The 15,523-nt window shown below is 34.3% G+C and overlaps 1 protein-coding gene across 3 annotated transcripts in view; it reads right to left on the reverse strand.

The window, feature by feature from the left end:
- The window catches only part of LOC126686101 (uncharacterized), a 31,539-nt gene that overhangs the window by 8,352 nt on the left and 7,664 nt on the right, over positions 1-15,523 (reverse strand). The window lies entirely within an intron of this gene.

The following is a 15,523-nucleotide window of genomic DNA, read 5'->3' on the forward strand; positions in this document are numbered from 1 at the left end:
ATTAACACAAAACCCATATCAAAAACCATCAACAACGTCAAAACAATACGATTACGATTAGTTCAACACGTTCGTGGCATAACTGCCCCAAACTCTTCATTTCAAAAGAATCAAACATAAAAATTACCTTGATTTTCAAGGCTTAGAAGAGAGATAATCCTTTCCTCTTTCCAACGCAATGAGAATCGCTCAATTCCGAGTCCGAACGAAGAAATTATGCCAATCGCAAGTCCGCTCGCGTCACGAGGTTATGTTGCACGACGTGAGACATTTTCGCACGTCGTGCGACACCTTCCAACAGCCCCAAATATCATCTCGACATGCTCCTGACACCCCTTACTCATTCCGACATGCTTCTACATCAGTAATACACAAAAATGCAACTCAACAATCATCAAAATGTCAAAAACGACGTGGTTACGATTAGTTCGATTCGAACTCAACATAACAGCCCTATATTCTCCAATTTCAGAAACAAAAACCTCAAACTTATCTTGATTCAAGGCTTGGGGAATATAGAGGATCAAATTCTCGATCCAACGGCGCGAGAATCACTCGATTCGGACGAGAAATAGCGAAACGGCGAAACGGCGACGAATCGAATTGATCACCATTTTCCTTCTATAAGTTTCCACCCTAATCATGAATCATCTGATTCATTCGACTCTCATTTATATAGTTTGGCTAATTATCCACTTTAGTCCTTCATTTCTTTAACTTAAACCATTTCTCTTTTAAACTTTCTAATTTAACCAAACGGTTAAATTATCCTTTTAATTTAATTACATACATATTATTTATACCCAAATAAATAATACTAATCCGAAATCATTATTTTTTGTGAATAATGTTTTAGTTTCTTTTCTCGAGACTTAATTGGCCAATTTACATTTTGGTCCTTGAACTTTTCAAAAGTTGCAATTTAGCCCAAAACGTATCCACGTCCAAATTTTAAAAGGTCTCCGATTGACCTGTAACTTTTACCATATATACTTTAAAACATTTCGCGGACCTTGGCGAAATAGTTTCCATTACGAGATTAATATTTTATTTTATATTAATTCTCTAATCTTTCTCACAAATCCCGCTAAATCGCTTAATAAAATCGACTCTAAATTCCTGATACTATTAAATTAAATCCATCCTGACTTAGTTTATCGGAATTCGCGGTACGTGGCACGATTTAATTACTTTAAAATATTTAGGGTATTACATTTAATCATAATATAAAATGATAATAAAAGTGCCAATTAATTAATAACAAAAAAATAAAGTCAATACATGGTCAAACATGATTGACCTAGTGCGTAACACTAACAATCTCCCACTTGCACTAGGCCCAATATATAGTAAATCTAATACCCATGGACCTAGTATGACTCTCATGCTTAGATTATGGAAGAGCTGTGGTTAGCGGATCAACAACATTATCATTTGTCAAAACTCTGCATATATTCATGTCTCCTCTCTCAATGATTTCTCGAATGAGATGATAACGCCTAATTATGTGTTTGGATCGCTGATGTGATATGGGCCCTTTTGCTTATGCTATAGCCCCATTGTTATCACATAGCAAGTTCACTAGATCAGATATACTAGGAAGAACTCCTAATCCAGTTATGAACTTCTTGACCCAAACAGCCTCCTAAGCTGCGTCTAAAGCAGCTATATACTCAACTTTTGTTGTAGAATTAGCAACGGTGTCTTGCTTTGAGCTTTTCCAACTTAAAGCACCTTCATTCAAACAAAACAATTAACCTGACTGTGATTTAGAATCATCTATGTCAGTTTGGAAGCTGGCGTCTATGTAACCCATTACAATCAGCTTATCTTCCTAACCACCATATAGTAAGAGCCCCATTGTTATCACATAGCAAGTTCACTAGATCAGATATACTAGGAAGAACTCCTAATCCAGTTATGAACTTCATGATCCAAACAGCCTCGTTAGCTGCGTTTGAAGCAGCTATATACTCAGCTTCTGTTGTAGAATCAGCAACGGTGTCTTGCTTTGAGCTTTTCCAGCTTAAAGCACCTCCATTCAAACAAAACAAATAACCTGACTGTGATTTAGAATCATCTATGTCAGTTTGGAAACTGGCGTCTATGTAACCCATTACAATCAACTTATCTTCCTGACCACCATATAGTACGAATGCATCCTTAGTTCTTCTCAAGTATTTAAGTATGTTCTTTACTGCTGCCCAGTGACTTTAACCTGGATTTGACTGGTATCTACTCATTGTACTCAAAGCATACGAGACATCAGGTCGAGTACACAACATTGCATACATGATAGATCAAATAGCAGAACCATATAGAATCTTATTCATGCGGTCTCGCTCATCCTGTGTCTTAGGACATGAGTCTTGCTACGACTGATGCCATGTGACATTGGCAAGAATCCTCTCTTAATCTTGCATACTAAACCTATTTAATACCTTATCAACATAAGTGCTTAGACTTAGGCCAATGAGTCTTCTAGATCTATCTTTATAGATCTTGATGCCTTATATATAAGCAGCATCGCCCAAGTCTTTCATTGAAAAACAATCCCCTAACCATGATTTAACATTTTGTAGTATGGGGATATCGTCCAATGAGTCGTGTATCATCAACATAAAGCACTAAGAAAACAATCGCGCTCCCAATAACATTCTTGTATACACAAGGTTCATCTTCATTCTTGATGAAGCCAAACTATTTGATAGCTTTATCAAAACAAATATTCCCACTCCGAGAAGCTTGCTTTATTTATAAATGGATTTTTGAAGCTTGCAAATCTTTTCAGAATTCTCCGGACTAGCAAAACCCTTAGGTTGTGTCATGTACACATCCTCAAGTAAGTTTCCATTTAGAAACGCCCTTTTCACATCCATTTTCCACATCTCATAGTCATAATATGCGGCTATGGCAAGAAGAATCCGAATGGATTTGAGCATAGCAACTAGTGAAAAAGTTTTATTATAGTCAATACCATGTATTTGTCTGAAACCTTTTGCAACTATTTGTGCATTATATGTATGCACATTGGCATCCATGCCATTCTTCATTTTCAAGACCCATTTGCATCCAATGGTTTTTACACTATCCTTTGGGTCAATCAAGGTCCAAATTTGATTATTATACATGGATTGCATTTCAGATCTCATGGCTTCAAGCAATTTTTCAGAGTCAGGACAATTTATGGCCTCTTGATAGGATGTGGGTTCTTCTTGATCCGCAAGCATCACATCGTTGTTTTGAGTAATAAAAAATACATATCTCATAGGATTATGATGTGTCCTATCAGACCTCATTTGGCCTTGTGGTACTTGTTCTGATTCAGCAATTGCCTGTTGATTCTTTTGGGGTTCCATACCTGGTACAATGCTACTTTGTGGTTCTTGAATTTCTTCAAGTTATACTATACTACCATTGGTTCCTTTGGAAATAAAATATCTTTCCAAAAAGACACCATTTCGAGCAACAAACACTTTGTTCTCATGAGCATTGTAGAAGTCATATCCCTTAGTTTCTTTAAGATATCCAACAAAAAGGCATTTGTCAGATTTGGGTGCTAATTTATCTGAAATTAGCTGCTTCACATAAGCTTAAAATCCCCAAATCTTAAGAAAAGAAAACTAGGAGTTTTTCCAGTCCATACCTTATATGGTGTCTTTTCAATTGCCTTTGATGGAACTCTATTCAAAATGAATGCAGCGATTTCTAAAGCATAACCCCAAAATGAGATTGGAAGATCAGTTTGACTCATCATTGATCGAACCATATCCAATAGAGTTTGAATTCTCCGTTTAGACACACCATTATATTGTGGCGTTCCAAGTGGAGTCAATTGAGAAATGATCCCACAATCTCTTAGATTATCTACAAATTCTTGGCTTAAATATTCACCACCTTAATCAGATCTTAGTGTTTTAACATTTTTACCAAGTTGATTATGTACTTCATTTTTAAAGATTTTGAACTTTTCAAAAGATTCAGATTTATGTTTCATCAGATAAACAAAATCATATCTACTAAAATCATTAGTAAAAGCAACGAAGTACTTAACTCCACCTCTAGCATTTATACTTAATGGACCACATACACCTGTATGTATAAAGCCCAATAAGCTTTTAGCTCTTTCACCTTGTCCAATAAAAGGCGTTTTTGTCATTTTGCCCACTAGACAAGATTCACATGTTTCAAATGATTCATAATCAAATGAATTCAAAAGTCCATCTCTTTGAAGCTTTGAAATGCGTTTCTCATTTATATGGCCTAAATGACAATGCCAGAGATAAGTAGCCTTTAAATCATTTGACTTAGACTTCTTAGTATCAATGTTACAGATTGATTTTTCATTATTGTCTTCAACAATGAAAATAGGGTTAATGTCAAACAAAATCACGAACTTTACACGTTTTCTCATTTTAATCACGCAGTTTAAATTTTCTCATTTTCATGCACGAACTATCACTTTTTCTCAAATTCATGCATGGTGCTGAGGTGACACTCATTCATTGGTGTAAAATGACCTCAACCTCAGCTAATTACAACAATGGAGTCGTGACACCTCAGCACCGTGCATGAATTTCAGAATGGTAGTTCGTGCATGAATATGAGAAAATTTAAACTGTGTGATTAAAATGAGAAAACGTAAAGTTGGTGAATTTTTATGACATTAACCCTTAAAAATATAAGCACCACTAGTGCGTGGAGCATATCCATAAAGAATGTTACTATGCAAAATAGTGCATTTACTATTCCTAATAATAAACTCAAAACCATCCTTGTTCAAACAAGAAACATAAATAATATTCCTACACATGGTATGTAAATAATAACAATTATTCAAACATAAAATAAGTCCACTAGGAAAAGATAACTCATAAGTCCCTGAAGGACTTTATCTTATTATTTTGAAGTTTGTTTGGTTAGTTTTTGAGTTACAAGGATTTGAAATGTTAAGTTTCAGATTTTATTTGTATGAATCGTGTAGCTATGGTTTATTTGATGATTAAAGTGGATGGAGGGGTGATTTATGAGAGTTTTTTGGTGTTGAATTGAAGTGTAGGTTGCCCCTAGCTACGGAGAGACTCCGGCCAGCCATGTCCTTACTCGGCAGCAAGGATATTCTGCCATCCATGGGAGAATTGCTGTCACGGTGAAGCAGAATTCTGCTTCACCGTAAAAAGAATTCTGCTACAACAGAATTGCCGCTGTGAGCAGAGCTAACCTCTGCTCTGGCAAGGCAGCAAAGGCAGCCCATAGGGGTTGCATAGGAAGCCCCTATGGGGAAGAGGGGGAGAGCGTTTGGTTGATGAGTTAGTTTGACGGTGCGACAATTTCGAATTGAGTTCAAACGCGTAGTTTGGCATTTTGTAATAAAATGTTATATGGCTTTAAACAGCAACTTGTAACATTATGAAAGTGAGTTGTGTATATGGAATTAAGAAGTTTAATGCAGTCCCTATGGGGAAGAGGGGGAGAGCATTTGGTCGATGAGTTAGCTCGACGGTGCGACAATTTCGAATTGAGTTCAAACGCGTAGTTTGGCGTTTTGCGATAAAATGTTATATGGCTTTAATAAGTAAAGCTTGCAAAATTATGAAAGTGAGTTGTGTATATAGAATTCAGAAGTTTAATGAGTGTTAAATAGACATAGAATGCTAAGTTATTTGATACGGAAAATCAAATAATGGTAAAAATGCGAAAACATGATAAGTAACTTTTTTTGCTATACGATGCTATACGTTTCTAAATTAAGTTTGGAACCAATAGTAAAAAGGACTTAGAACTAGAAGATTAAAGAAAAAGAGTAAGGGTAAGGGATTATATGAAATGATGAGCTATTTGATATGAAATCAAATAAGCAATCAGAATTAGATACGACATTAGCTAGTCGACGTTATAAATGCGCTAAATAGTTAACGTCAAAATTATATACGTGGTTAGTTATTTGATAAGTAAATCAAATAACAATTGGATATTAGGTTTAAATGCTAAACCTAAAAGCAAGAAAAGGGTATGGTATTACTGTATCGATAAATGAACAAATAGAAACAAATAAAAAAACGCAAATAAAACAGGATAACTTAGAAATACGTGTTTACCTCGAGTTTAATACATCTATAGAAATAGATTCTTACTCGAGCGTTATTTGGCGATTGTGTTAGATCCGGCGAGGCGATCTACTAACGTGCAAGGAGCTCAGGGAGTTTAACGAGGATAATCGCTTAAACGAAGATTTTGGGGAAAAGCAAGTTGTGAATTTAATGTGGATGTTTACATTTACAGTATTTAAATGTATTTCTTATTTCGTAAATGTTTTATACGTTGGCATAGAGTCACTTTAAATGAAATGCCTTGTTTGAAATGCATACATCATGGATTTAAAACCTGTATGAATCCGATGAAACAAGATTTCCTATTGAGCGGCAATAGAAACTGTGCGATCACCAGTTATGATTAAAGGTTCTATAAGCATTAGAAATCAGAGTATATAAAACCGACAGAAAGTTTCTCGAGAACATGATGGGCATTGGTTAAACTCGATAAAGGCATCTCGTGACCTATGTCTAAGGAGTTAAAATCGGTAGACCGAGGCTCTCGAGACTCACCTCATGGATGGATTGGACAAAAGAAATAGTACTAGTTAAACTCGGTTGAGCCATCTCGGGACTGTACTATATGGGTGTAGTTAAACTCGGTAGAGTCATCTCGGGACTACACCATCAGAAATGAGTAATCAGAAGTTATTAATGAAGTGAATGGATTAGATGGATTAGACTAAGGAAATTGATTTGGATTGGGTTAAGACAATCTAAGGTTTAGGGTCTTAATCAGAAAACTATTCGTGGATGCATATGATTGATTGTTTGAAATGCATTAATTTAAATATTTTAAATAAATACGCATTTGTAAACTTATGAAAGTGACCCCCCAATAGTGTGTATTTTCAGGTGTATATAGACTTTTTGGATGTCACAGACTTCTACCAGTAGTGCTGTAGTGGCCAGGGCCCTAACCGTTTATTTTGGAATAAAACGGGCTATGCTGGATGTGAGACACCACATCCTAAGACCCAGGTTTCTATGCAACGTTTTCAGATTTTAAAACAGATGTTTGTAAATGTTTAGCTTTGAAAAAGCTATAATAAAAACGTTTTATATATAAAGATGTGTTTTATGTTAAATGATTGCAAAAACATTTAAAGTACTTTTATGGCTTGCTACGTGTTTTGGAACTACCATTCCCATTCCCTAGCACCGGTCTCGGCCCGAGATTTCGGGTAGTGACAGAATACCTGAAGTTGTAGTCTCACTACCCTTGTTCTTTTTTACATCATCCATATATCTCTTGCAATTTCTCTTTCAAGGGTCAGGTTCCTTGCAGAAAAAGCAAGTTCCTTCCTTTGGCGGTTTTGCTTTGGGTTCATCCTTGGTTTTGGGCTTGGGCTTTAACTTAGACTTCTTAAACCCTTGAGAAGCCTTTCCCTTACCAGACCTTTTTATACCCTTTCCCTTGCTGACAATGAGAACATCCTTGATTTCATTCTTCATGCTCTTTTCAGCAGTTTGAAGCATCCCATGCAACTCTGTGATGGTCTTCTCCATATTATGGATATTGAAGTTCATGATGAAACCATCATAAGCCTCAGGCAAAGATTGGAGAACAATGTCTACAACCAACTCTTGGGCAATTGTGAGCCTATCCAAATGTTCAAGATGACCTTTCATCTTCAAAACATGAGTACTGATTGAGCCTTTCAATTCTTGATGGTATTGAACCTTTGCTCTCTCTTGGAACATTTCCATGATATCATCAATCATGGTGTCCACATCCAATTCCATCATTTGATTTTGTAGCTCATTCTCCATGCATCCAAGCATAATGCAAGTGACATTAGTAGAGTCATTGAGATGCTACGTATAAGCATCCCTTCAAGCTCTAGTAGCACTAGGAGCTGGTTCCTCAGGGAGGGGTTTATCAAGCAAATATTCCTTTCTTTCTTGCCTATGAACAATTCTTAGGTTTCCGTACCAGTCCAGAATATTAATGCCATTGAGCTTATCCTTCTCAAGGATTGATCGCACCGATAAAGTATGTGTAGTGTCTGAAGCCATCTCTACAACAATTAAATATTCAAATAGCATTTAATAAAAGGCACAATAAAATTTACACAACATATTATCCATAATTCATATAAAACCCGTCATAATAACATCACATGTTATTTAATGTTCTATATAATACCCTAGGTTCAAAACTATTTTGATGACTTAGTTAAGTCTAACCAAATCAAACATATGGATATCACTTTTGTCCATCTTATCTTACTTAGATGACTTTATATATTATCCTTTGGCATATCCTATATATAGCAATCTGAGTCTTGATAAGTGTTGTTATAATGGAAGGTATCTGAAAGATTTAATATTATATAAGGGTTTAGTTTATGTTATCCTATTTAGTTATTCTATTTTATCACATATAAAATAATCATGTAAAACATATAAGAAATAAGATAAATATAAAACATGTTTATTCAACTATTTTAAATCATATTAAACAATAATAAGATAAACATGTTATTCATGATAATTTAAATCATATTTAATAATCATCATTTAAAGTATTAAAATAAAATACATGACAAAAACACGCCGAATTAAAAGGGGTAACGGTCCTTTGTGGGGTGTATCAGCAGGGTCCAAGGGGCGCGGCCCCTTGGCGGGGTCTGGGGGCAGCGCCCCTGGTGGAGTTCGGGGGAAGAGCCCCTGTCGGTGGTCCCGCTAGTCGAATAGCGTGCCCATAATTTTTTTTTACATGTTACGCTTAACAGAATTAAAATTTCTTTATTTGAAATCAATAGTCTTAATTGATTACAGTCTATTTTAATATGTTCAAAATAGATTAAAATAACCCCAAAACCCTAATTACGGCATCTTAATTACACTATTATAAAACTGATCAGAAACAATTCATTTAGCATTTAAGTAAAAACAGTTTCATTAATTTAGCTCAAACAGAATTAAACACAGTTTTATAAATTATGTTCTAAACATAATTAAACACAATTGTACTAATAGAATTAAAACAATTTCATAAACAGTTTACTATTTCTATTCAAAAACAGAATTACTAATAGAATTTAAATAGTTTCAATAACAGTTTACTAATCCTAATAAGAATACAGTTTTATTAATAGAATTAAAACCGTTTCATAAACAGTTTATAATCATATTCAAAAACAGTTTTACTAATATGCTTTTTCCCTTCTAATTAATTCGTATGAAAATTAATACTGCTAACCTTTAATCAAATTAAAAATTTAATATTAATTTAGAATATTATATTCAAAGTTTTAAGTCATATTAAACAATTAATCAAATTAATTCATTCATATTGTTTTCATACAGATTAATTATACTAATCATATAAACGATTCAGATTTTGAAACCGAATCAAATTCGTTTCAAAATAGCTTCCAAAACAGTTTCGAAAAACAATCCCTTTTTTCAAATAGAATATACAACAAGCATATATCATTTATACATGCAAAATCTTAATAATCAAATTACAAGCGGCTCTGATACCACTGTTGGGTTTTCAAGGTTCATAACGCAGCGTAATTTTAAAAGTTTTGTCAAAAACCCAAGTAAGATCCATGTAATTCGAGTAGAAAGATAGGTTGTATACTTAAAACTTAATTCAATGTCGAATTCAATCAGCAATGTAGGAAGGAAGAGAGGTGGTTCACTTTGGTGATACCTTGCCTTGAATCAGAATAGCCTCCAAAAGAACGCGTCCTCTACGAGTATCCACACGAACAGACCTTTGTCAAAACTAATGCTTGTCTGCTAGCACTATTGCTTAAACAAGCAATTACGAATTTAGTGATTTAAGAATTTCGTGTATCTCAACCCTATTCCTAGGTGTGTATTTATATGCATACAACAATACTAGCTTTGAGTCAAATACGTGTGTTTCAACTTATTGTAACACTCTGTATTTGATAACTCTATAAGTTGATATTTATCAGAACTCTTAATGATAAATATATTTAATTAATTATCTTTAAAACATAATACTTTAAAGATAACCATTATCTCTAATTTCGAAATTCACTTAATTAATAGTTATTTAAAAATAACATTTATGTTTAAATAATAACTAATAATTAAATTGAGTTATAATATAGTTATAATTAAGACAACTCTTTGTCTTAAAACAAATTAACTATTAATTCAACTACATAACTATATATTCAAAATATATCTTATATTTTTATTTATAACATTACTTTCTCGGGCTTATAAAAGCCATACATGTTTTATGCCTGTTCTTAGTGTGCAACCCAATAGATTCATACAACGTTGGCAGTATGCCCGAAATCCCTATTTCGACCCATAAGTTATAAGTGGCCTCTAACAAGACATTATGACAACCCAAGTTATATAAATATCGATTATCCGATTTAACCATTTACAATAATATTTTAATTCCTTTATCTCACGATATCCTGATTCAATGTAAGGCACAGTACTATCATCCTTATAATATTCAATCATTAGTTTCCTGCTTCCAAGTAGACTAAAAATGATAACTCTTTATCAATTCATTTAGCATGGCCATGCATTTTCTTCAGTCTATCTTTTGCAAGGGGCCCATAGATATCTTACTCAAATAAATGAGGGAAAAATTCCTTCTCAGTCACTAACATTTATCATATAGTTACTTTCATATCCAATGACAATCTATTCCATAATCCTGTTAAAGATAATGTAAGACTGTATCAAAATGTGAAATAGCTATATATAAATCTATGGTGATTTTAAGGTCAAATGGTTATACTAATAAAACTATAATGAGAATTACTTATGACAATGATCTATGTAGCATTCTCAAGATGGGTCATCCAGTGCCTTATTTCTCAAATAGCACCTATGATTTGACTTAATATCTCATGTACATGATTAGTAAAATATAATCATCAGTCAGCATTATACTAGTCTTACTGTTCTATTAAGACTGGGGATAGATGGAATATAATTCTTTATTAAACCTAAAGGTTCTACTATCAAGTCAAATACTTGATGACCTTAGAAAGAATTGACCATTTAAGTATTTTAATCATGATATATAATGATAATAAAAGTGCTAAATAATTAATAACAAAAAGATAAAGTCAATACATGGTCAAACATGATTGACCTAGTGCATATCACTAACAATTTACCGCTTTATTAAGTAACTCGTGTATTTTACTATGTAAATGTTTTCGAACTGTTTTGAATGATTATAGAACTTGATTAGATCAAGCTACTCGATAAGCATTATCGAGATTGTGTGCACCAGTAAGTACTTAGGGTTTGGTTGACAAGATGTCTGGCTTACTTTGGGATTGACGAGCATTAGTTCCCGTTTATTTTGGGTTATACTTTGGGTTTCATTTCAATACCATGATTTATGGTTTTAAAGGTTTTAAACTTAATAAATGTAAATAGTATTACGAACTCATCTCATGTAATATCTTGTGTTTTTTGTCATAATTTCATTGTGTTTCTGACTTAGTTTCGAATTGTTATGGTGGTTTTAGCAAGCGTGACACTTTGATTTGAGCATTGATTGTATCTAGTTTGTGTCATATGTGTCGTGTGAGTTTTTGATGACAATTTGATTTGTTTCCGGATTATTATCGATGATGTGTTCATGTGCCTTCTAAATTTGACAAGCTTTACTAAAACGTCCATAGCTCCCAATTGAACCATCGGATCTGGCTGCCGTTTAGATATGTTGTTCTTGAGTGAATTTGCTAAAACCTGTGCGGTGTAGATCAGATTTTGACGAGGCGCATAACGCGCCTTAGTTAGTTTTTTATTTTGTTTGGGCACGAGGCGCGATGGGGCAACACACCTCCCATCGTACCCCTTTGTCAGATTTGTTGTTTTGGCCTATAAATAGACCGCTTATTCGACCTAAAAACTTTCCCAATTTATTTTATAAACCCAAGCCGACACATAGACATTAAAACACTCTGATTTGACCGTTTCGCCACCTTTCCTTTTGATTTTGGCTTCCGGTAAGTGATTCGCACGTCCTATCTGTAGTTCATTCATTTATATATCGCCTGTTTCAATTCGTGATTATTCTTTTTTTGAATTCCACCACTTGTGGAGTAAGAGGATCATACCTAACCTATTCTCAGTTGTCCTTTGATTTGATTCATAGTCTTATCACGGGTATGTACTGTTTCTTGCGTTTGAACGTTGTATGGTTTCTCGATTCGTTGTATTGTTGTTGTGATGCTTCACTACTGATTTTCCATGTATAGATCTGATTGTGAATGACTAATTTGGGTTAGCATAATTATTGTTAGATTATACATTGGGTGATTTGTGTTGTTGTTTGATTTAATGGAAGATTGTTCGGTATGTTCATGCTATAAATGTTGTCCCTGTTTTGGCAAAATAATAGGGCTGTAAATGCATGATTAGAACTTATGTAACATATTTAGATTAATGCTATAGCGATTGGTATGATTGAGTGATCAAATGTTGGTATTTTGGCGTGAAATGCATATGTACACTTTGGTTTGGCTTGATTGTATGTCTATTGCATGTTGATATCATTTAAGATTGTGGGCAATCGGTTCATGGTGATTGTATGTAAGTCTTGCTTTGATATGCCATGCTCTATTTAACATATTGGATTGATGCTTAGTTTTTGTTGCATTGCTTGGGCATGATGAATATGTGGCATAATGTTTTGTTGCTAAGGCATGTTGTGGCTTGTGATGCTATTTCTAGCACAAGTGTTATTTTGGATTTTATCCAAAACACTAGGTGCGTGTTGTTAATTGTTGACTAGTTATGTATTATTGAGTTCCGCTGTTTTTCAAACTTGATGTTATTTTATCAAATAAATTTCCGGATTTTAAACATTGGTTTATATTGTGGTTTCTTTGGGAGGGGTTAGAATTGGATCGCCCTACATGTATAATAAGTTTGGAAGTCTTGGTTGACTCGGCTAGGTACCATTTCGGTTTTTGAATTGATTTAGGTTTGAAAAGGTTTCCGAATTATGTTTTCAAGTGGAACTTAATAAGGCTTGGATTGTTGTATGGTTTTAGCTATAGTTGAGTATGTGTATTTACTCTGTAAAGAGTAATTTGATTCGCAGTTGGATAAATTTTAATTAGATTTATCATTGAAAGAGATTCGAGGTTTTGTTATTGATTATCCTACGTGTTTTAGTCGAGTTTTATATGGGAGATTTTGTATTCCTTTACTGATTACACCTAGAAAGTGTGTTATCGTTTTATGTTAAGTGGAAGTTAGTATTGATACTTTATGACCATTTGAGATTATTGATTTGCATAAATGGTGGTTTTGAGTTATCATTCGAGGAGCATCCTGTTAAATATATAGTTACAGAAGTGCGTACCTTGAGGATTAAAGGTATTCTTATGGTTTCAGTTTTGTTTGGTCACTTGGTCGAGGAGTATTCTTACGAGACAAAGTTCGTTATGCAAAATTGTTTAAAATTGCTTTCCTTGATTACGTTGCGTGTCATGAATATGTCTTTTCACGTTGGTTATGTGCGTTTTTGACTGGACCACCATGTAGTTCTATGTTATGTTTTTTGTGAGTAGTCTTGTGTTAAATTCGAGGACAAATTTTATATAAGCAGGGAGATTGTAATATCCCGTGTTTTCCGTCATGGTTTCATTGTGTTTCCGACTTAGTTTCGGATTGTTATGGTGGTTTTAGCAAGTGTGACACTTTGATTTGAGTGTTGATTGTATCTAGTATGTGTCATATATGTCGGGTGAGTTTTCGATGACGATTTAATTTGTTTCCGGATTATTATCGATGATGTGTTCGTGTGCCTTCTAAATCTGATATGGTTTAGTAAAACGTCCATATCTCCCAATGTCACCGTCGCATCGGGTTGCCTTTCGGATATGTTGTTCCTAAGTAGATTTGATAAAACCTACGAGATGAAGATCGGGTTTTGACGAGGTGCGATTGATGGCGCGTTGGGCGCCTCAATCAGTTTTTGTATTTTGTTTGGGCACGAGGCACGATGGGGCAACACGCCTCCCATTGCACCCCTCTGTCAAATTTGTTGTTTCGGCCTATAAATTGACCCCTTATTCGACCTAAATACTTTCCTACTTTATTTAATAAACCCTAGCCGACTCATAGACATTAAAACACTCTGATCTGACCGTTTCTCCACCTTTGCTTTTGATATTTGCTTACGGTAAGTGTTTCACACGTCCTATCTATCGTTCAATCATTTATATATCGCTTGTTTCGATTCGTGATTATTCTTTACTTGAATTCCAGCACTTGTGGAGTAAGACGATCATGCCTAACCTATTCTCAGTTGTCCTTTGATTTGATTCATAGTCTTATCATGGGTATGTTCCGTTTCTTGCGTTAGAACGTTGTATGGTTTTCTCGATTCGTTGTATTGTTGTTGTGATGCTTAACTATTGTTTTTCCATGTATAGATATGAATGTGTATGATTAAATTGGGTAAACATGATTATTGTTAGATTATACCCTGGGTGATTTGTGTTGTTGTTGGATTTAATGCCAGATTGTTTGGTATGTTCATGCTATAAATGCTGTCTCTGTTTTGGCAAAATATTAGGGCTGTAAATGCATGATTAGAACTGATATAACATGCTCAGATCGATGCTATATTGATTGGTATGATTGAGTGATCAAATGTCGGTAATTGGGCATGAAATGCATATGTACACTTTGCTTTGGCTTGATTATTTTTTTGAGATTATGGTGGCTGCCCTAGATAATATAGGACTGTTTTGTATGTCTATTGCATGTTGATATCATTTAAGGTCGTGGGCAATCGGTTCATGGTGATTGTATGTAAGTCTTGCTTTGATATGCCATGCTGTATTTAACATGTTGGATTGATGCTTAGTTGCTATTGGCATTGCTTGGGCATGATGGATATGTGGTATAATGTTTTGTTGCTAAGGCATGTTGTGGCTTGTGATGCTATTTCTAGCACGTTTGTTATTTTGGATTTTATCAAAAACTCTGGGTACGTGTTGTTAATTGTTGACTAGTTAAGTAATGTTGAGTTTCATTGTTTTTCAAACTTGATGTTGTTTAATCAAATGAATTTCCAGATTTTAAACATCTGTTTATGTTGTGGTTTCTTTGGGTGGGGTTAGACTTGGGTAGCCCGACATGTGCGATAAGTTTGGAACTCTTGGTTGACTCGGTTAGGTACAATCTCAGTTTTCGAATTGATTTATCAAATGGTTTGAAAAAGTTTTCTAATGATATTTTCAAGTGGAACTCAATAGGGCTTAGCTTGTTGTATGGTTCTGGCTATGGTTTAAGTATGTGTATTTACTCTGTACAGAGCAATTTTAATTAGAGTTATCATTGAAAGCAATTCAAGGTTTTGTTATTGATTGTCCTAAGTATTTTAGTCGAGTTTTATATGGGAGATTTTGTATTCCTTCATTGATTTCACCTAGAAAGTGTGT

Source organism: Mercurialis annua, linkage group LG6 (genome assembly GCF_937616625.2).
Source record: "Mercurialis annua linkage group LG6, ddMerAnnu1.2, whole genome shotgun sequence".
NCBI lineage: Eukaryota > Viridiplantae > Streptophyta > Magnoliopsida > Malpighiales > Euphorbiaceae > Mercurialis > Mercurialis annua.